This window comes from Artemia sp. Qi Xiang Cuo, unplaced genomic scaffold (genome assembly GCF_049724085.1).
Source record: "Artemia sp. Qi Xiang Cuo unplaced genomic scaffold, ASM4972408v1 HiC_scaffold_22, whole genome shotgun sequence".
Classification (NCBI taxonomy): Eukaryota; Metazoa; Arthropoda; class Branchiopoda; order Anostraca; family Artemiidae; genus Artemia; species Artemia sp. Qi Xiang Cuo.
The window spans coordinates 8,839,733-8,863,753 of NW_028297431.1; the positions used below are offsets into that span (position 1 = coordinate 8,839,733).

The 24,021-nt window shown below is 34.6% G+C and overlaps 1 pseudogene; it reads left to right on the plus strand.

Moving 5' to 3' along the window:
- Positions 1-334: 334 nt before the first annotated feature.
- LOC148939119 (cubilin homolog) lies at positions 335-21,461 on the plus strand (annotated as a pseudogene).
- Positions 21,462-24,021: the final 2,560 nt, after the last annotated feature.

Here is a 24,021-nt window from a genome sequence, read left to right on the forward strand (position 1 = left end):
TTGATAAAGAAATTATTCATTCTGATAGTATTTTCGTGTTTTTTGCAAGCCATTCGCACTATACCTTAAACGCATTCAGATATTTCCTTAATAAAAAAATTTTGTCCGACATATCCGATAAATGATGTTGATAACGCATTCTTTCAGTCTGATACTTAGATTTTGTCAATTTTCTCCGATGTATCTGACAGAGGATGTTGATAAAAAAATTATTCACTCTAACACTTAGACTTTGTCTAATTTGTATTTGAGTTTTATATTTGATATATCTGACAAAAGATGTTTAGAAAAAAATATTCACTCTGACACTTAGATTTTGTCAATTTTATCAGACATGTCAATTTTAACTAACATATCCGACGAATGCCGTGATAATGCATTTATTCACTCTGGTACTTAGATTTTGTCACTTTTATCCGTTATATTCGACAAAGGATCCTGATAAAGCATTTATTCACTCTGATACTTAGATTTTGTCAATTATATTCGATGTATCTGACAATAGATGTTAGTATAAAAAAATCTTTTCAGTCTGACGCTTATATTTTTTTAATTTTATCCCATGTATTCGAGAAAGGGTTGTTTATATAGAATTTGATCAATCTGATACTTAGATTTTGTCAATTTTATCCCATGTACCTGAGAAAGAGATGTTGATATAAAATTTAATCAATCTTATACTTAGATTTTGTCAATTTTATCCGACATTTTATCCTATGCATCCGAGAAAAGGATGTTGATAAAGAAATTAGTCACTCTGATACTTAGATTTTGTCAATTTTATCCGACATATCCGATAAAAGATGTTTTAAAAGCATTTATTCATTCTGAAATTTAGGAAATTTAGTTGTAACTAATAAAAGATGTTTATAAAAAATAAATTATTCACTCTGATACTAAGATTTTGTCAATTTTATCCCATATTCCCGAAAAAGGGATGTTAATATAGAATTTATTCAATCTGATACTTAGATTTTGTCAATTTTATCCCATATACCTGAGAAAGGGATGTTGATATAGAATTTAATCAATCTTATACTTAGATTTTATCAATTTTATCCGACATTTTATCCTATGTATCCGAGAAAAGGATGCTGATATAGAATTTAGTCACTCTGATACTTAGATTTTGTCAATTTTATCCGACATATCCGATAAAGGATGTTTTGAAAGCATTTATTCATTCTAAAATTTAGGTTTTGTCAATTTTATTTGATGTATCTGCCAAAGGATGTTGATAAAATAAATTTATTCACTTAGATTCTGTCAATTTTATCCAATGTATCTGGCAAAAGATGTTGATAAATAAAATTTATTCACTCTAACACTTAGATTTTTTCAACTTTTTCCTATGTATCCGAGAAATGGATGTTGATATAGAATTTAATCACTCTTATACTTAGATTTTGTGAAATTGCTGTATTGTCTGTCTAGGAAACGACTTCGGTCGATAATGAATGTTAATAAACAATTTTTGCAATTTTTTTCATAATTTCCTGAATTAAATTTGTGTATTGTGTATCCAAGAGGTGAATTCAAGAAAGAGTTTGTTACTTACTTACTTACTTACTTACTTACAATTTTTTCATAATAACATAATGACATATCCAACAACGGATGTTGATAAAGAAAGCTCAGATTTTACAGAAATAGTTTATTTTTTAATCCAAAAATGGACTTAAGTTTCAAATTTGGACCAGAGAATTGTATTTTCCATAATTTTCTTACAAAAAACTAGAGTTTACGGTCAAAAACCCTTATTATCTCAGATTTTACAGAAATAGATTATTTTTCGATCCAAAACTGGATTTAAGTTTCACCTATAAGCCAACGAATTGTATTTTACATAATGTTCTTACAAAAAACTAGAGTTTACGGTCAAAAACTCTTACTAGCTTAGATTTTACAGAAATAGTTTATTTTTCGATCCAAAAATGGACTTAAGTTTCTCATTTGGACCAGAGAATTGTATTTTCCATAATTTTCTTACAATAAAACTAGAGTTTACGGTTAAAAACCCGTATTACCTCCGATTCTACGGAAATAGTTTTATTTTTCGATCCATAAATGGACTTATGTTTCACATTTGAACCAGAGAATTGTATTTTCCATAATTTTCTTACAAAAAAACTAGAGTTTACGGTTAATAACCCTTATTAGCTCAGATTTTACGGAAATGGTTTTATTTTTCGATCCTTATTAGCTTAGATTTTACAGAAATAGTTTGTTTTTGGATCTAAAACTGGACTTAAGTTTCACCTATGAGCCAACGAATTGTACTTTCCATAATTTTCTTACAAAAAACTAGAGTTATGGTCAAAAACCCTTATTAGCTCAGATTTTACAGAAATAGTTTTATTTTTCGATCCAAAATGGACTAAAGTTTCAAATTTGAATTAAAGAATTGTTTTTTCCATAATTTTCTTACAAAAAACTAGAGTTTACGGTCAAAAACCCTTATTAGCTCAGATTTTACAGAAATAGTTTATTTTTCGATCCATAACTGGACTTAAGTTTCACCTATGAGCCAACGAATTGTATTTTCCATAATTTTCTTACAAAAAACTAGTTTTTACGGTCAAAAACCCTTATTATCTCAGAGTTTACGGAAATAGTTTTATTTTTCGATCCAAAAATGGACTTAAGTTTCACATTTGAACCAGAGAATTGTATTTTGCATAATTTTCTTACAAAAAACGAGTTTACGGTAAGAAACCCTTATTAGCTCAGATTTTACGGAAATATTTAGTCCAAACAAAAAAAAAGTGCTACTACAAACATTATTATTTTTCTAATAGTGAGTGAAGGTCATGACTAGCTTGTGTATGGAGGGCGGATCCAGGTTTTTTTTCGGGGGGGGGGGGTTACTAATTTTTGACTTTTTCGGGGGGGGGGTTACTAATTTTTAACTCAGTTTTCGACTAATTTTACTTTTTTTTACCTAGGTTTTACTAATTTTTGACTTATTTTCGACTCGGTCAACAATTTCGGGGGGGGGGAGGGGTTCAAACCGGGTACCCCCCCCCCTGGATACGGCCTTGATGTCTATACCATTCTCATTTTGATTTTGGAAAATAGGAAATGTGATTTTTTTGTTTTAAGTGTGTTTCATCTCATTCGAAGACATGTAAAAAAAAAGTTGAAAAAAATATATCATGTTAAAAAAAGTAATAAAAAAAAACATCGAAAAAATGGGGGGGGGGAGGGAGGGGACCAAAAAATTGGTGGGGAGGGATGCCCCTCGAGTTTGGGGATAGGGGACCTTTGGAGGGTCTAATGGTTGCAGTCTCCAACCAGGGTTGCCGTCAGAGCGACAAATTTCTTAACGTCCAACTCTTAAACACGTAACTTTTGATAGGACAGTCTCTTTTCAAGGCAGGGTGCCTTAATTTCGCTATCAAGAGCGGTACTTAAAGCTGGGAGGCGACTGTTATTTTAATTGTGTTTTTTACGGTTACTGAGTTCTTAGGCGTACTTTATGGTAACCATTTTTCTGGCTAAAATCATTTTCCCTTGAAAGTAAGCCTTTTTCTAGATTAAGTAATATAGATCTAATATATTGTTACTAACAATACAAGCTACTATACAATTTATCACGTTTTTACTGGGTCAACGTAATAAATTCTAAAATCTCGGTTCCCTGGATGATGTAATTTTATTAGAAAGATATATCTGTTACTATTAAATTTAAAAGAACAAGACCGGTATAGTTTGTATTCCATTTATTAGCCATACTTAATGTAATAAGTTAGAATAGTTAATCAAAGATATGCTACAAAATGTAAAGTTTACGTAGCAATACAATAAAATATTATAAAATAATAAAATTATAAACCCATAAATGTATTATTACAATTTATCTTTATTTTATAATCTTGTATTAAGATAGGTTATTTTAGTGATTAAAATAACGTTAGTAATATGAGAGCTCATTTTAAGGTATTAAATAATTAGTTCAGAAAAAAATGTATCGTGTCCACAATACTATTTTTTTGCACAATATAACAATAAAGGACATTGAGAAAATTTGAAGCCTTTTATAAATACAATTAAAAAATTGGTATGGATATCATCAATTATGTATCTTTTTCTCTTAATTTAGTTAAAGGAGTAGGGATACGAAATATTTATTAAAAGAACTTCTACAGTATAAGCACTTATACATTACAATTAGATTTACTGTATTAAATACCCCCATAAATACGGTCGAGTATCCTGCGCAGAGAGGCAATACAATTTTGGTTATGTTCTTCTAACTTGGGTGTAAAACAGGTAGAGTTTTTTTTTATATATATTCGGTTGGTAGGTTTAGGTTATTCCCTTTTGTTATTAGATTATTTTTTCTTCAATATTTATACGCATAACTTGTGTTCGTACATAATATTATAAAATCAAAGTTACTGATTCATACTAAAAATAAAAAATAAATAATTAATTTTTCATCTGCTAAAGATTATCTACTCTTTTTAAGGAATGTTCTGTTTAATGGTGTGCACATCTGGTAATTCCATTCTAAGTCATTAAAAATTCTGTGCATATCTTTGCTATTTGTATTATAATTAACTTTTAATACTTATCGCGTAAATTGTAATAATATTATTACTTTGTATTGCAAGAGGTCTGCGGTAGATATTATTAATTTGTGTAGGTCGTTATATCCTATAACTGCTAGACTTAACCTACGTTTGTCCTTTAGTTAACTTACCCTGTTGAGTTATTTTCAAAGCCTAACTATTATGTAGTGTTTTAGAAGGAGCGATGAAGGGGAGCTAGTAAAATTAGTATATGTATTTACAAACCATAAGTATGCTTATTAACTTTCTGATAAAATTAATGACAAATCTCAGTATTCTCTAAAAGATAGGACTATCATTCTAGCATTATACTTTAGTTTATTATAATGAAAAACTCGATAATTAACACATGCTATAGTTTCGACTTTTTTAATTTAGTGCCCACCGAGTCTTTATTCGTCGGCACATACGAATTCAATTAAAAAAAAAAGCCACTACCAACACTCCAATTTACAATAATTTCTTTAACAATATCTAGTACAATAAATATTTAAGACTCTCATATAATAAGTTTCTATATCAGAATTAAATTAATTTTAATTCTTTAATAATTATACAACTTTAACCATTAAAATTGACAATGCCACGACCAAGGTCAATTGGGCGTTTTTGGGGGTTAATGTATCTATAAGTTCCAAACATGATAAAAACCTGTACAGCTTGAATAAAGTCTAATAAAAAAATATGATTAAAAACCACGAGACCGAAGGTCCTAACGAGATACTGTTGTATATTATTTAACTTTCATAGTTCATTTAAGGTCGTGATAAAGTAGGATAAAGGTTTTCGTGTAGAATGAGATTAAATAAAAAAAAACAAGTTTTTTAAACTGAAAGTAATGAGCGATATTAAAACTTAAAACGAACAGAAATTATTCCGTATATGAAAGGGACTGTCCCCTCCTCAACGCCTCGCTATTTACACTAAAGTTTTTTATTTTTTTTAAAAATAGAGTTATGAGAAAGAGTCACACTTTAGCGTAAAGAGCAAGGCGTTGAGGAGGGAACGGTCCCTTTTATATACGGAGTAATTTCTGCTCGTTTTAAGTTTTAATGTCGCTCCTTACTTTCAGTTTAAAAAACTTGTTTTTTTTATTTAATTTTTGAACGTTTTTGAATAAAATGCAGGTTTTGATCTTGGCTCACCGTACATGACTAATTAAAACAAAATTTTCATATTAATTTTTACTTTTATTTAGTTAAATGGCTTTCTCGAAACTTGTTTAATTATATTTACGAACGTTTTTATTAGTAATAAATATACGTAGCTTACGAATTAACTTACGTAACGAACTTCTATATTCATATATTTTTAATTTGTTTATTAGGGGATTCGCCCCCTAGTCAATACCTTGCTCTTTAAGCGAAAGTTCGAATTTTGTTCCAATTTTTTAAAAATGACCGCTTAATCACAAAGGCCGTTAATTAGAATAAATAGCTCTTATGAAAGTACTAAAAAATCTTTGGCTTAAAGAGCAAGGTATTGACTACGGGGTGATCCCAATCATATATGTAATATTTTCTGTTCGTTTGAAGTTTTGATGTTGCTGCTATTGCAGTTGAAAAACTTGTTTTTTTATATTAAATTTCTGATCGTTTTTTTAAATAATGCCGGGAAGTTCGGCGTCCCCTTCATAGCAATGTCCCTTCCCCCATGAAAACTTCCTTCATGGAAAGATCCTCCCACATAACCCCCCCAAAATCTCCATTTTTTTGGGTCACTTTAAAAGCGCACAAGTACTTTCAATTTATGTTCCACTGAGTCCTCCTATGATGTCCTAGGACCACTTATTTGGTCCGATCATCCCTGGGAAAAAAAACACAAACAAATAACCCCACACCCGTGATCTTTCTTCTGGCAAAAAATGCAAAATTTCACCTGTTTGTAGAAAAAAGCTTGAAACATGCACAGTAGGGTTTTATGATACGCGGAATATGATGGTGTGATTTTCATTAAGTTTCTATAACTTTTAGGAGGTCTTTCCTACTTTCTTCAAAAATCAGCCAAATTTTCTCAGGCTCCTAACTTTGGATGTGTAGGATAAAACTTAATGAATCTTATACATTTGAAATCAACATTAAAGTTTGATTCTATTGATCTATCTTTTTTTATCAAAATACTGTTTTCTAGAGTATTGGTTATCATTGAGCCGGGTCGCTCCTTACTTACAGTTCGTTACCACGAACTGTTAGATCTGTATTGCTGGAAATCAGAAGAAGGTTGTCAAGCCATTTGGGTGATAATACCTGGGGTAGTCATATCATTTTTAAACAATACACAGGTTAGATATTAACATACAGTACGGGGTACCTATAAGATTTTTTTTTTCATTGTTTTGGTGACCTTTTATCTGCTGTTTTTTAACTTAATTTTCATTATTTTTTAATGATTCTATTTTTCAGTATATTGTCTTTGTAAGAAAAAAAAATCCTATAACGTAATGCCCATTATTATTTCAAGTATATTAAGAATGAAGAAAAAAGAAAGTAATCGAGGACGATCTTTATTATACAATCGTTAAATATTTTAGTATTGAAAATAGATTTGGGATTTTGAGTAACTATTTTATTATTATTTTTTCTTTTTGATATTTTATCTTTTCTTTTTTCCTAAATTTTTTTAATTGTTACTGATATTAATTTTTTTTGTCCCATTCTTAGTGATACTTCGAATGCATTAGATTTTTATTTTTAGAGCTTTCAATTTTTCTTTCTTTCTAATTTTGACTAATTCTTTTTTTTTATTTTAATTTTATTCGACATGGGTTCGTTCAATTTATGTTCCTAAGTTATATACTGTAAGTATAGAATTACAGGCTTTCATATTTAAACTACGTTGTTCTAAGTTTATTATATATCCAGTCTTTTTTTAGTGGGAGTTATTAAATTTCAAGTTATTTGAATTTGTTTCTAATATATTTCAAATGTCCTAGAAGTTATCGTCTACCTGATTGTAATGGCTCGCAGTTAAGACCCTTATGACAAATCATAACTTTGGGGCAGCGCAAGGTGTATCTGGGAAGCTTGAGGAGTCGTCTGTTTAGTTTATAGGGTATCTCTTAAGTCGTTCCGCTTAAACGTCTTGCGTCGACATTTTATTTTCTATAAAAGCAGACTAATAATTGAATCAAAGTATATAATAGCTATATTCGGTTTAATCTGAATGCTCCGCGGTATTTAACCTTTGACCGTGTGTGTGCACCAAGCTGCTTTTTAGAGATTTTAGAATATGAATAATAGTTGTCAATAAAACTTTATCAAATACAATTAAATATAATAGAATTATATGCTGCCAAATTAAAAAACGTACAGAAATATACACCCAACTCAAATAGTTGTTTTGATGATATATATATGTTTTTACACGTTATGCAATTTTCATCATTAATTTGAGTATAAATTTTACATTTTTAACCTAGCAGAAAAAGACTTTTATTGAGTAGACTCAATATACAAAAGCATAATATCTTTTGATTAATCAGTTTATTAGTCTGATTCCACTCTGTCTGGAGACCTCATTTTTTTTGATTGTTAAATTTACAAAGCCAAAGACTGTTGTAGGTTTTTTTCATTACAATTATTACTAATAAAAATAAGCTAATACAAACTGTTTTTCATATAATTTTTTTTTAATAGTTTTATTATCGAAAATATTCATTATGTTATTTAATACCACAACATAACGTTAATTTGTTTATATTGTTTCTTTAAATAATACTCAATACTATATAGTCCTGTTAACTACGTACCTACTTTAAATAAACTCAATAGAAAAGTAGGCAGCCAGTTAAACTAAATATACGACCCCGTTCATACCACTACTTGTCCTTTTTAGGCTGCTTGATTCTATGATAAAATACTGTGCACTAATCATTGTTTTAACGCTATTTTAGAAAAATTTGTTCTCTATTCTTAAAAATAACATCATAAAGTTGGGTATGCTGATTATTCTATAGGACATCGCTTCAATTACTTTAAGTATATTAGATTCAATATATGCATATAATTAAGAATGTTCATAACATATGTCTAAACTATTTTTAAGTTATAGTTCTGGGTCATCTAAATGGTAAAGTAATAAAGAATTATGACTAACAAATATTTCCGTTAACGTATCGAAAAATTAGATGGAAAAAAAATCTTTCTAAATGGGGGTCTGTTACGGGGTAACAAATGTATTATTCTTCAAGTTGTTTTACTTTGCATTTTGTTATTAAAACGTTACGTAATAAGTTCTTTTTGACTATAGGATTTTCTTACGAAACTTCTTTTTAGATTTAAAAAAATAATAATATCGGTAAAAAATGAGATGACATACCTGAGAGATCATTTATCGAAAAGTTTTTGATCCGGAGGGAATGAGTTTAATTCAAAACGCATAGTGTTTTCCTAGATATTTTATGTTTTATTTTGCTAAAACTCTATAGGTTTTGTATAATTACATATTATTCTAATTATTCTAATTAATATTTGATTGATAATCTGTTTTTTGAGACATTTTAACATCTAGGAACATATCAGTTAAAAATTTCGGTTGAGGACGTGTGACCGTGTGTCCTCGATTACAAAATCTGATATATTTCTTGCTTGAGAGGTTTTTTCACAAATGTAGCCATTTTCAATGGATACTAATATGGCCCCGACGGAATTAAATGGAGATTAAAACCTATACTAATAGATTGTTTATAGAAACACTCTATCGCGTGTAAATGTAGATTAATTTAACATTTATGCACTCGCACTTTCCGTCGACTAGTATAAATCTTTACAAATATGGAAAAAATCGAAAAAAGAAATAGAAATATTCAAGCCTTAGAGAGTCTGAGTGTCAATGACTAAAAGCCAGATGACTCGTCTCAACTCACCTGGCAACATATGGTTCAAGAGGATTTCGAAATTGCCTCACATTTCTGCCTTTGAATCTAAGTCAGAAAACTGCACCTGAAGGTCAATAATTGTACCAAACACATTTTTCATGCAGACCCATTATGCTTACCCCCCCCCCCTAATGTGCAAATCTATAGCGCAAATTTATTTCTAAAGTAACGAAGAAACTAACAAAAAAGACCGATGTGTTCTCGAATTTTACACAGCGTAAACTTGAGTGAGTGGCGCATAATACACAAGTACAAAAATTCAATCCTCCTACGGAAATTAAAAAAAATAAAACTCAAATAAAATTCTCAAATTTGGAAAGCCTTGTTTTCCACGGGGGTATTTTTTTCGGGGGCAGGGGGGTTCTGCGGGGGGGGGGGGTATTTTACGGGAGGGTATTTTTCGCGGGGGGGGGGGGGGTTCCGTGGGAGGATTTTCCGGGGGGGGGGGTATAAATAATATATTGTGCCAACATCGTTCTTATATGCTCTCAGGGCATAACTTAAAACTCTTGCCCTGAGGGTTTTGGGGGAGTGTCCTCCTCAAAAACATATTTTCTATTTGGAAATCAACTACGCTAAACAAAATGGCTATCTCAAAATTTTGATTGGATTTGTTTAGGGGAATGGTGGACGTAAGGAGGGGGGGGGGGGGTGCTGGTTACCCTCCAATCACTTTCGACTATTAAAAAGGGCACTAGTCCTTTGAATTTTCAATCGAATGAGCCTTTTATGAAGTTTCTACGACAGCGCCTTATATAAAAACCTTGTATGCCCCCAGGGCATAACTTACAACCATTTCCCAGAAGGCTGTGGGGGAGTGTCCTCCTCAAAAACATAATTTCTATTTGAAAATCAACTACGCTGAACAAATTGGCTATCTCAGAACTTTGATTGGATTTGTTTGTGATTGGATGTGAAAACTTTGATTGGATGTGCCCACCATTTCCCCAAACACATCCAATCAAAGCTTTGAGATAGCCAATTTGTTCAGCGTAGTTGATTTTGCAATAGAAATTATGTTTTTGAGGAGGACATTTCCCCACAGCCTTCAGGGCAAGTGTTGTAAGTTATGTCCTGAGGGCATATAAGGTTTTTATAGAAAGCGTTGTCGTAGAAACTTCATAAAAGGTTCATTCGATTGAAAATTCAAAGGACTAGTGCCCTTTTTAATAGTCGAAAGTGATTGGAGGGTAACCAGCACTCCCCCCCCACGCCCACCATTCCCCCAAACAAATCCAATCAAAATTTTGAGATAGCCATTTCGTTCAGCGTAGTTGATTTCCAAATAAAAACTATATTTTTGAGGAGGACACTCCCCCAAAACCCTCAGGGCAAGGGTTTTAAGTTATGCCCTGAGAGCATATAAGAACGATGTTGGCACAATTTATTTTTTTCTTTAAAGCAGGGCACTTCGTATTGAAGTAGTTGTCGTAGAAACTTTGAAAAGGGCTCATTCAATTGGAAATTGGAGTGGTTTGTGCCCTTTTTAATAGTCGAAAGTGACTGGAAGGCAACAAACACCCTTTTCACGCTCACCATTTCCCGAAACACATCCAATCAAAATTTTGAGATAGCCAATTTGTTCAGCGTAGTTGATTTTCAGATAGAAATTGTGTTTTTGAGGAGGAAACTCCCTACAGCCTTCAGGGCAAGGGTTATAAGTTATACCCTGGGGGCATATACGATTATTATATAAGGTGTTGTCGTAGAAACTTCAAAAAAGGCTCATTCGATTGGAAATTCGAAGGGCTAGTGCCCTTTTTAATAGTCAAAAGTGATTGGAGGGTAAATAGCCCCTCCTCCCCTACGCCCATCATCCCCCCAAATAAATCCAATCAAAATTTTGAGATAGTCATTTTGTTCAGCGTAGTTGATTTCCAAATGAAAAATATATTTTTGAGGAGGACACCCCCACAACCCTCAGGGCAAGGGTTTTAACTTGTTCCCTCAGAACATATAAGAAAGATGTTGGCACAATGTATCATTTATTATTTTTTTGCTTTAGAGAAGGGCATTTCGTATTGAAGAAGTTGTCGTAGAAACTTCTAAAGGGGCTCATTCAATTGGAAATTGGAGTGGTTTGTGTCCTTATTAATAGTCGAAAGTGATTGGAAGGCAACAAACACCCCTTCCACGGTCAGCATTTCCCGAAATAAATCCAATCAAAAGTTTTAGATACCCATTTTATTCATCGTAGTTGATTTCCAGATTGAAATTATGTTTTTGAGGAGGACACTCCCCCAGAGCCTTCAGGGCAAGGATTTTAAGTTATGCCCCGGGAGCATATAAGGTTTTTATAGAAGGCGTTGTCGTAGAAACTTCAAAAAAGGCTCATTCGATTGGAAATTCAAAGGGTTAGTGCCGTTTTTTAATAGTCGAAAGTAATTGGAGGGCAACTAACACCCCTCTCATGCCCCCCATTTCCCCAAACACATCCAATCAAAATTTTGAGATAGCCATTTTTTTCCACGAAGTTAAAAATCAGGAAATTCTACCTTTGAGCTGGACACTCCCCCCACAGTCTTCAGGGCAAGGGTTATAAGTTATGCCCTGGGGTCATACAATTTTGTATTCAAATATTTGTCGCAGAAACTTGAAAAAGGGCTCATTCGATTGGAAATTCAAAGGTCTATTGCCCTTTTAATAGTCGAAAGTGATTTGAGGGCAACTAGCTCCCCTCTCTCGCCCACCTTTTCCCCAAAGACATCCAATCAAAATTATTAGATAGCCATTTTTTTCAGTGTCATGGATTTCCAGATAGAAATTATGTATTTGAGGAGAACACCCCCCTCAGCTCTAGGGCAAGGGTTGTAAGTTATGCCCTGGGGGCGTATAAGGTTTTATAGAACGCGTCGTCGTAGAAACTTCAAAAAGAGCTCATTCGATTGGATATTGAAATGGCTAGTGCCCTGTTTAATAGTCGAAAGCGATTGGAAGGCAACTAACACCCCTTCCCCAAACATATCCAATCAAAATTTTTAAGATAGCCATTTTTTTACACGCAGTTTAAACTTTTTTCTATGCAGTGTTACTGACATAGTTATAAAAGTAAAACATTTATATTTTTTCAGTAAAGTGATACTTTGTTTTGGTCTGGGGAAGGCATAGGGGTTTTGCGCCCAACTTGTCTTAATTTCTACCTGTTTTGAGTTTGACTCGGTTAATTATTGTAATTTCTGTTCGTTTAGTGGGGGGAAATGACCCCTGCAGAACCCCCCCCCCCCCGGAAAATCCTCCCACAGAACTCCCCCCCCGCGAAAAATACCCTCCCGTAAAATACCCCCCCCCCGCAGAATACCCCCATCCCCCCGAAAAATACCCCCCGTGGAAAACAAGGCTTTCCAAATTTGAGAATTTTATTTGAGTTTTATTTTTTTTTCATTTTCGTAGGAGGATTGAATTTTTGTACTTGTGTATTATGCGCCACTCACTCAAGTTTACGCTGTGTAAAATTCGAGAACACACCGTTTTTTTTTTGTTAGTTTCTTCGTTACTTTACAAATAAATTTGCTCTATAGATTTGCACATAAGGGGGTCAGGGTAAGCATAATGAGTCTGCATGCAAAATGTGTTTGGTACAATTATTCTGCATATTTGATAGATAGACAAATAAGTCTATTTTAAAGCCAAATATACGGCCATGAACACAGTAAAATAACATAAATGAATATAGTTAATGGGGGGAGGTGTTTAACCCCCCAAAAATGCCCTCCATCGCGAAATATACCCCTCCCCCTCCTTCGGAAAGTACTCCCGCCGAAAATACCCCCTCCTTGGAAAATACCCTCCCCCCCTGTGGGAAATAAGGTTTCTAAATTTGAAACTTTTATTTAAGGTTTTTTTTTAGTTTTGTTGAAAAGTGCTAAGGAACTGGAAAAAGAGGACATTACACATCAGAAGTGTCTTATATACTTAGAAAAAGGAACCACAAATCCATCTTAGTTGAAAAGGCTTCCATATGATTTTCTACACCTTTTGGCAGTAGCGGGTGCCAAATTAAAAAAAAAACAAATCAAGAAGAATAACAATTTAGGCAAACAATCTTCAATATTAAGCTAAAACATATGGCACCAAAAAGTTTAAGAAGGTTTGTAAGCGTATGCCCCAGAAAAGACAAACATTTGATACGGACGATTTTCCCTATCTATCATATTCTCGAATTTCAATCCTTAACCCAAATTTAGGGACAGTCATTTCAATCGGTTGCACGCTTAATGTTATGGGTCAGTAACAGAATAGAAGACCTATTGTGATGACCTATGTGAAAAACTGAATGAACAAAATGAAGTATTATTTTGATATTATTACTGTCTGGCTTTTAATTTTATTAAAATATCTCCCTCACTTCCAGTAAATTCTTACGCTTTGTTACTAGATAAATGTCAAGGCCCCCCTTTTTACATTCCGTTTCCTTAATCTTATAGCTTTGTCCTTCTCATGTGGTCACAAGTCATGCAAAAATAACTACTGGAAAATACTTAATTTTCAATTCAAAATCCCTCCTCCGATGAAAATTTTTCCTTGTTCATATTATTGACTTACGAATAAGGTAGGACATTCACCACATGGCTAAAATGTAGCTAAACATGGCCACATGGCTAAACATCCACCTCCCCCTTCAAAATGTGTAACTAGGATTATTCTGCATATTATAGAGTAAGAATTGTTTTCTTAATATGTTTCCTTATGTCCAGCTGGACTCCAAGGCTTAAAATGCTGGTGGTTGGTTGGCTAATTCAAAGATTTGTATATATATACACTGTCAAATTAGCCATCTGGTGGTATCCCAAGTACGCCTTGCTCTTTGCGCTAAAGGTTGACTCTGTCTCACAACTTTTTTTTTAAAGAATAAAAAACTTTTTTTTTATTTAACAAAATTTCCAGATACATCGCTATTCTTCTGTAATTTTTAAGTGGCTATAGACCTAGAAAGAATTGTTTTCTGACTTCAAACTGTCTAAATACTTTTACCCCGTGAAAAAAAGGCTTTCCAAATTTGATAATTTTATTTTAGTTTCATTTTCGAATTTCTGTAGAGAGAAGGAGTTTTGTTACTCGTGTATTGTGGGTTCAAATATTATGCTAAAGTTCAAATTTTGCTCGAATCACAAATCCTTGAATAACAATGCCTGTTTAATTTGACTAGATAACTCTTGAAAGTACATAAAAAATTAGCGTAAAGCGCGTTGTATTGACTAGGGGGTGAACCCTCTCATATACGTAATAATGTCTGTTCGTTTTAAGTTTTAATGTTACTCCTTACTTTCAGTTGAAAAAACTTGTGTTTTTATTTAATTTCTTATCCTTTTTTAAATAATGCTGGGAAATCCGATGCTCTCTTCGTAGAAATGTCCCTTCCCCCAAAGACACATCCTCCATTGAAAGATCCTCCCATGTAGCCTCCTCCTTCGACCCCCCCAGAAAAATCCCTCCTGGAAACGTCTGCATACTTACAACAAAAGTACGAAGAACAAAAGGGAAATCTTTTTGTAAGACAGTGGAGATAATTTGAATGAATATTTCGGCCCTATGTCCAAGGGCCGTCCTCAGCAAGACAAAAACATATAAAAGAAAAAGACTCACAACAACATGCGACCAATAAAATCAAAACAGTGGAATTTTTTTCAAAACAGTCCTAGCATCATTATTTCAGCGAAGTTCAACCAGGACTGATAAAAAGTAAGGTAAAACAAGACAATTCAATGAAATGAATGAAAAATAAATTAAAAACACGTTCTTATTGCTACTCCAGCTTTTTTGGCAGCAAACCTCAAAGGTCTTTTCGTGACCGGTTCTGTGTTATTGTCTATCGGTTTCTTAAAATATTTTGTAAGATCATTTTAAATTAAATTTGTGTATAGAGCATTTAGTGTATATTCCCCCAGGTCCCTATTTAAGGAAATATTATTATTAATCTTAAGTCTGATTTCAATTGATTCTCGGACTACCTGCTTTATGCCCAGGTCATTGCTAATAAGGGTGGATTCATCAAAAAGTATATTGTGGTTAGGATTTTCAAAAATATGGCTGCCTAATGCAGAATCAGATGAAACAGTGGAAATATTAGAATTTAAAGCTTTGACAATATCATCTTTATGCTGTTGTATGCGCTTTTCTAAATTCTGCCACAATCGCATGGTATTTGATAGACCCCTCTTTGGCGAGTAACTGGGGTTTTATCTTTACCAGAATTTAGAAAATTTATGATTCTAAAATTATTTGTGAATACTACATACAGATTATTTTTGTGCAAACTTTTTTAAGATTTGTAGTGATTTTTTGGGATATAGGGGAGGTAAATTATATTTAAGGGCTTGTCAGACATCTCACTTGGTAAACTATCATTAATTTTACGGGAATGTCTTTTCAGTCTACAATTAATTACACTATTAATAAATATCATAGGATACCCCTTTACAAAAAGCATGTCCTTGATAAAGTTTACTTCTGCTGTGATGTGGGACACAGAACAAATGTGTGGGGCGCGATCGACGAGGGTTATTACGACTGCAATTTTACCTTGGGGGGGGTGGTTTGATGTAATATGCAAATATCTATTATTTTGTGTTGGTTTTCTATAAATAGTAAAATTCAGTTTATCAAAGCTACGAATAACTAACACATCTAGGAATGGGATTTTATTTGCGATTTCGATTTCTAAAGTAAACTGTAAATTTCTATCGTATGTATTAAGGTGATCTAAAAAACCCTTAAGCTCATTTTCCCCATAGTTCCAAAGTGAAATTACGTCATCCATGTACCGTCCCCAAAAAATATGTTTCAAGAACTACGAATCTAAGCCCAATTTTCAATATGTTCCACATAAATATTCGCCAGTAACCCGGAGAGGGGAGCGCCCATCGCTAAGCCCTTAATTTGCTGGTAAATTAAGGGCTGCATACTTCCCAATAATCAATGCTATATGTAAACAATGGGCAAAGTTCATAGCTCGCAGCCCATCCCCTGGGAACTGTACTGTGGGGGATTAATTCATTCTCAAAAACATATTTATTAAACTTTCGACTATGGTGATGTAAACCTCTATTTAGTTAAATGAACCAAGAATATAACTTTCCTGGAACGGAAGTTCCAGCTATTGGTTGTTCGACCATGCCTGGGAACGAGCCCTTTCCCACGACTAGCTTTTGTCCCAAGAGCCCCCCCCCCCCAGACCACTCTCGCTGACACATAAATGCCCAAATAACTAAGAAATGAGACACCCGGAAAAGCTTCTAGAATTGATGTTCTAAATACTTTACACTGAACAAAATACCCTAGCGGAAAATACCCCCGCTGAAAATATCCCCATGGAAATCCCCCCCCCCCACCGAAAAATACCCTCCTCCCTGGAAAATACTTATTTGTCTACCTATCTAATGTGCAGAACAATCGTACCAAACACATTTTGCATGCAGGTACGCTATGCTTACCTCCCCCCCCCTAATGTGCAAAGCTATAGCGCAAATGTATGTCTAAAGTAACGAAGAAACTAACAAAAAACGGTGTTCTCGAATTTTACACGGCGTAAACTTGAGTGAGTGGCGGATTGGCGCATAATCCACAAGTACCAAAATTCCTTCCCCCTACGGAAATAAAAAAATAAAACTCAAATAAAATTCTCAAATTCGGAAAGCCTTAGTTTCCACAGGGGATATTATCGGGGGGTTTTCGCCAGGGGGGGGGTTAAACGCCGGCCACTGTTTTAATTCTTGCTGCCGCTTATTTTCGAACCGTATGTTTCATTTTTCTTTACTTTTGTGTTTGACTCGTTGTAACTGTTGCTGACGGAAGTAAAAAACTCACCCTGTCTGCTTTGCTAATTTCGTTGTGATTCCAAAACATTCAGAATGCCAAGTTTCTTATCGACGTTTCGATAAAATTTCACGGATTTCATGAGTCTAGCATCTAGAAGCCGGAAGTGGAAGTAAATGGTCATAAAAAAGGTGTCAGGGTATTATGCGTGTATATTATTTTTATTGGGATGGTTGACGCACTACGTACGTACTTTTATTTTTAAGGAATGGTGATGAAATATTGGGTGTGGTCCCCTTTGTGCGTGTAACTGAACCCCAGTGTAACTGAACCCATGTAACTGAATCACTCTGTAACTGAACCCCCGTATAACCCAACCACTGTGCAACTGAACCCCCGTATAACCGAACCCCCGTGCAACTGAACCCTCGTGCTACTGAACCCTCATGCAACTGAACCCCCTTTAACTGAACCCTCGTGCAACTCAACCCCATTTAACTAAATCCCTATGCAACTGAACCCTCATGTAACTGAACCGCCGTATAACCAAACTACCGTGCAACTGGACCCCCCTGCAACTGAACCCCCGTGCAACTGAACCCTTGTGCAACTGAACCCTTCGTGCAACTCAACCACCGTACTTACATTGGGCAAAACACAATGGGGTTATGAACCATAGTTATTTAACTATGGTATAGTTATTTAACCTTTAAACTGTTTAAATAAAATTGCCGTCCCAAAATTTAGATCGGATGTATTTGGTGGAAGCCCTCCGATCGCTTTTAACTCTGAAAAATTGCACTGGAAATTTTCATTTCCAATCGAATGAGCCCCCCCCAAAGTTCATACAAAATGTTTTCTACAAAAACCTTATGTGTTAACAATGAGCAACTAGCTTGACTTACAGCCCTTGCCCCAGATACTACTGGTGGGGTTGTTAGCCCTAAAGGCATGGTTATTTGATCTTAAGACAATTTTAAACAAAATGTTTATTTTTATTTTGATCGGATGTTTATGGGGGGAAGGAAGTCGGTTAATAGGGAAAGGCTGATTTTCCTGTGATTACCTTTGATTCTTCGAAATTGAACTTAAACTTTCAATTTCCAATCGAATGAGCCTCCTTCAAAGTTTTTACGATCATCCCTTCTATAAAAACCTTAAATTTTTACAATTGGTAACTTGCAATAACATTCAGGTTGCTGATACAGGTGTATCAGCAATTTTTTTTGGAACAGCCTAGCCTATCAAGATGAAACTTCTGGTGTATCTACCTGCTGTTACCGCTATTAATATTGCTACTACTACTACTAATTCAACATTCTTATCACTTTTACTGGTCGTACTACGACCTCTGCAACTATTAAACTAGCACTATTAAGGCTACGCATATCAAGTTGAAAATTTGACAGAATGAGGTATTTGAGGTGGAACTTGAACTAAATCAAAAGACACTATGTGCATGCAGATTTTCAAAATGGCAGCGGCACGGGAGTTTAGTTGTAAGGGGGTTCAGTTGCACGGAGGTTCGGTTATACAGGGGTTCAGTTGCACGGGGGTTCAGTTACAGGGGTTCAGTTACACGGGGGTTCAACTACAATGGAACCGTGGTACTCACAAATTAGAAGGGGATAACCCTAGTCATGAAATGGGTGTCCATAGGGAAGGGGGGGGGGGGCGCCACCAGCCCCTCCCTTCCCCCTTGCTGAATAACGGTGTTATATATTTGTATTATTGTTGCTCTTACAACTAAATCACTATCAACAATTAAATGAAACTCAAAACGAACAGAAACTATAAAAAATAGCCAACTCAAACTCAAAACGAGTAAAAATTAACATCACTAGGGCTGACAAACCCCATGCCTTCTAAAGACCAGAACCTAACTTAGGCTTTACCAAAAAAAGATGACGATGGATTGTCAGTTTAGTGTACCTATAGGCCTACTGATATTCCTTAAAATAAAAAAAAGGTAAAAAAAAAGTTAGCGAAGGGGATTCAGTCATCCTCAAAGACATATTCATTAAATTTTTGACCATGCTGAACAAAAAGGCTATCGCAAAATTTTGATTGGGTAACTTCGGGAAAATAATGAGCGTGGGAAGGGCCAAGTTGCCCTCAAATTTTTTAGGTCACTTAAAAAGGGCACTAGAACTTTTAATTTCCGTTCGAATGAGCCCTCTCACGATATTCTAGGGCTACTGGATTGATACGATCATCCCTGGGAAAAAAAAAAAAACAAAAACAAAAGACACAAATATATACACCCGTGATCTTTCTTCTGGCAAAAAAATACAATATTTCCACATTTTTGAAGATAGGACCTTGAAAATTCTATATTACGGTTCTCTGATACGCTGAATCTGATGGTGTGATTTTCATTAAAATTCTTTCACTTGTAGGGGATGTTTCCCCCCCTTTCACAAATCAGGAAAATTTTCTCATTCTCGTAGCATTTGATAACTAATACTAAACTTAATTAAACTTATATATTTAGAATCAGCATTATAAGCCAATTCTTTAGATACATTTATTGACATAAAAATTCCGTTTTTTAAAGTGTCAATTACTATTGAGCCGTATCGATTGTTCTTTTTATTGTTTTTTTTTTTATTACGTATATGTATATTTAAAAGACTATGCTAAACAAAATGGCTATCTTAAAATTTTAAGTGGCTGACTTCGGAAAAAAATGAGCTTGGTAGGGGGCCAAGTTGCCCTCCAATTTTTCTGGTCACTTAAAAAGGGCACTAGAACTTTTAATGTCCGTTCAAATGAATTCTTTCACGATATTCTAGGACTAATGGATCGATACGATCACCCCTGAAAAAAAAAAAATCACGCATCCACGATCTCTTTCTGACAAAAATTACAAAATTCCACATTTTTGCAGATAGGAGCTTGAAACCTCTACAGTAGGGTTCTCTGATACGCTGAATCCGATGGTGGGATTTTCACTAAAGTTTTACAGACTTTTAGGGGGTGTTTTCCCCTTTTTTTGAAAGCAAGGCAAATTTTCTCAGGCGCATAACTTTTGATGGGTAAGACTAAACTTGATGAAACTTATATATTTGAAATTAGTATAAAAATCTAATTTATTTGACATATCTATTAGCATCACAATTCTGTTTTTTAGAGTTTCGGTTACTATTGAGCCGGGTCGCTCCTTACTTACAGTTCGTTACCCCGAACTGTTTGATTTCGGCTCAAAAATGCGTCACCTCTTTATCTTTTACCGAGGACTCTCTGGGGGGGGGGCTTCCTTGCAAAAAACTGAATACGATGAAATAAAAAAAATTAACTAATACAGTTTAGTGTTTGGTTGAGAGGGAAAGCAGAGGAAGATGTCAGATCCATCGTTTTCAGTATAAGTAGGCCTATAAGCGTAAATGAATTTAAAGTCAAGTTAAAAAAAACAACAACAGTTGTTTTTTTTAGCGCCTTGTTTATATATTCTTCTACATTCTGTATTGTGTTTTTATTCTTATGTATCTCTCCTTCATCTTTCAGTTATTTTATCCTGTTAAATGTTATGCTTTTAAAAAGGGATAAAAAGGAAATATCCTCCCTTTTGAAAAAAAATCCCTTACAAAATTATGAATTATTTTTTTTTTGACTGAAGCAAAAAAAAAAAATGTTGATTTAATCTTGTTTTAAAAAACTGATTTCATCTTAAATAGTAGATGTGCATGTGTCATAATTTCGTGCTGCGTTTCATACATTTTTTTAATGAACGTATCTTCGATAGGGTTTACTGGTACAAACCGCGAGATCAATATTGACGACTGTCCGGGAAATCTATGCCAAAACGGTGCAACATGTGTACATGGTGCCAATGGCTTTATCTGTACATGTCCACCAGCCTTTACTGGGGAGTTTTGCAGTGAAGACATCGATGAGTGTGCTTTTCGCCCTTCTTTCTGTCTGAACGGTGCAAGCATGCGCTAATAAACACGGTGGATATTCTTGCATTTGTGTGAATGGTTGGACAGGAGCCGATTGTGGTGAAAATATCGATGATTGTTCTGGAGCAGCTTGTTTTAATGGTGCCACTTGCCATAACCGCGTTGGAAGTTTTTACTGTCAGTGTGCACCAGGCAAAACCAGATTATTATGTCATCTTGATGATGGCTGTGCATCTAACCCTTGTCACCCTGCTGCTGAATGTATGACATACCCCGTAGATGGCACTTATTCATGCGATTGTCCGAGAGGATACAAAGGAACACACTGTACTGAAGATGTTGATGAATGTGAAGGTGGTAAGCTCTTCCACGCTATTTTCCATGCTGCTTTGTGGTTTTGGATTTTTGATTGCAGTATAGTGCTAAACAGCTCAACGTGAATTGTAGCTGATTTTTTTTCAAATTTTTTTCTTCTTTAGCTAAATTTTGTTTATTTCTTCTCTTTGATTTTGGTAGATATCGCCTATTATTTTGGCTTCTAACCGCAAGGCTACATTGTATTTGATGACTTAGAATATCTATTAGCACTAATTTTTCAAGGGTGTTGGTTTAATAAGTAATGCTTCGTGTCATAGTTGACGCTAATCTTTTGCTGTAGGCAAGGCCGTACCCAGGATTTTTTCCGAAGGGGATTTTACTCAAAGTGTTTTTTTTATGGGGGGGGGGGGGTACACAGAAAAACATCAAAACGCATGCAAAATTTGTTTAGTTCTCGTTTTCAATACATTTTGTCATTTTTGATCGTAAACTACCCATATTCAAGTTTCGATGGTTAACTTGAGTATATTTACATAAAATCCTGCCTATTAGCATTAGTACCTATTTTTCCATTTAGATGTACTATTAAGAGTATCTTAGGTGTGGAAGACACGAACAAATTTTCCCTCCTCAAGAGCTGATACAAGAATATATTCTGTTTGCCAAAATTGCAATATAAGCCTATATCCACGCAAGTGTACCAAATACCTAAAAAAGGACTCATAGAAGTGCAATAACTAATTCAAAGAAGAAAAAAATGGCAATTACAACTATTGGTATAACGGTGACAATAGGTTTTCACAGGCATGGTAGGTGCACTTTGCATTGGGCCTGAGCATTTGAAATGAGAGGGAGAGGGATTGAATTGACAAAATCATGTAGGCTCCTGTTGGTCCACTTCCACAGGGGGTTAGGTAACCCGACTAGTATCAGGAGTGGGGACTCACTGTTTTCTTTATATGCCAAAGTCATAGATAAAATGGTCTTCTAAGATTATTCCCAGGAACAGGGTTTTCAGGTTTTTGCCCCTGCACTCCCCCCCCCCCAAAGTTTTAGAATTTCATATAGCTGAAAGCTTTCTGGAACAGCTCAAGAATCACCCAGCCTCGAACCAAATCGTGGGGTAGTTGGTGTGTTACGAGTGTTACTGGGTTACTAGTATTACTAGTATCGTAATTATGGTTGCAGTGGTAGCAACAACCTAGTAAAGAGCGAACCACACCCCATAGTAACCAAAAGTTGAAAAACGTGTTTTCAAAAAAAAACTGTCTAATGAGGAAAAATTCATCAGGAATGAATTTCTGAATCAGGAATGGTAACTATTGTTTCGGTTAATCTTAGAAGTAAAAGTTTATTGAAAAGACATTTATGGTAATTTCGAAAAAGAGCCCGAAACCCCTTAAGAATTGCGTCAATATTGACGCCATTTTTGTCGCCATTGGAATCAGCATGCTCCAAAACCTTTTGTAGGATAATTACAATCCCCCACCTTGAACACCAAGGAAAATGACTTTTTTGCGTGGGTAGCACTCATCTCTCCCCTTTTTTCTTTATTTTTTTTTCTACCAGGGCTAGGGAGTGGCCAGAGCATCATAGAGAGGTGTGTAATAGCTCCTTCGAAAGGGATTTAAATTTTTAAGTACCCTTTTTAAGTGACCTAAAAAGATTGGAGGGAAAATTGCCCCCCCCTCTCCACAGGCCCCCTCTCCCAACTAGTCCTATAAAAATTTTGAGATTATTAACCATTTTGTATAACATAGTTCAAAGGTCCAATATATATGGTTTTGATGATTATATGGCCCTTCATAGTCCCTGGGGAAGGGTTGTATGTGTTATCGGGCGTATCGATATCGCACGGATCGTTATCGTGTGCATTGGTATCGCATGTATCGTATCGGGATTGTCGGTATCCGCTATTGTTTTTTTCAGTCATTTTCTAGGCTCAATTTTTTAAAGCATGTCCTGGCAAGATATCATGGTTGCAGTGGCAGCTGCAACCTAGTAAAGAGCGAACCACAGCCTATAGCCTAGTAACCAAAAGTTAAAAAACACGTTTTGGAAAAAAACTGCCCAGTGAAAAAGATTCCTATCTGACACTGACAGAGGAACCTTAACTATTATTTTGGTTCGTCTTAAAAGTAAAAGTTTATTGCGAAAAGAAATTTATGTTGATTTCGTACAAAAACCTCACAACCCTCGAAAATGGCGTCAAATAAAAATGAAAAGTGTACCATTAGAATCAACATGGTCAAAACCTTGTACAGGGAAGTTACAGTCCCCCTTCCTGAACAGCACGGAAAATCACTTTTTTGCATCGGTAGACCTTATCTGTCTCCCGTTCATTTTTTATTTTTTTTTCAGCAGGTCTAGCGGGCTACTAGAACATAATAAAGAGATTTTTAATGGCTCAATCAAAATCTATTTCTCATATATATGTGCTTTTTATAAATTAAACAAAAAAACAAGTTTTTTTTTTAAATTAACGTAAGGAACGACGTTGAAACTTAAAACGAACAGAAGCTATTCCATATATGAAAGGAGCTGTCCCCTCCCCAACGCATCACTCTTTACGCTAAAGTTTTTCATTGTTTAAAAAAAT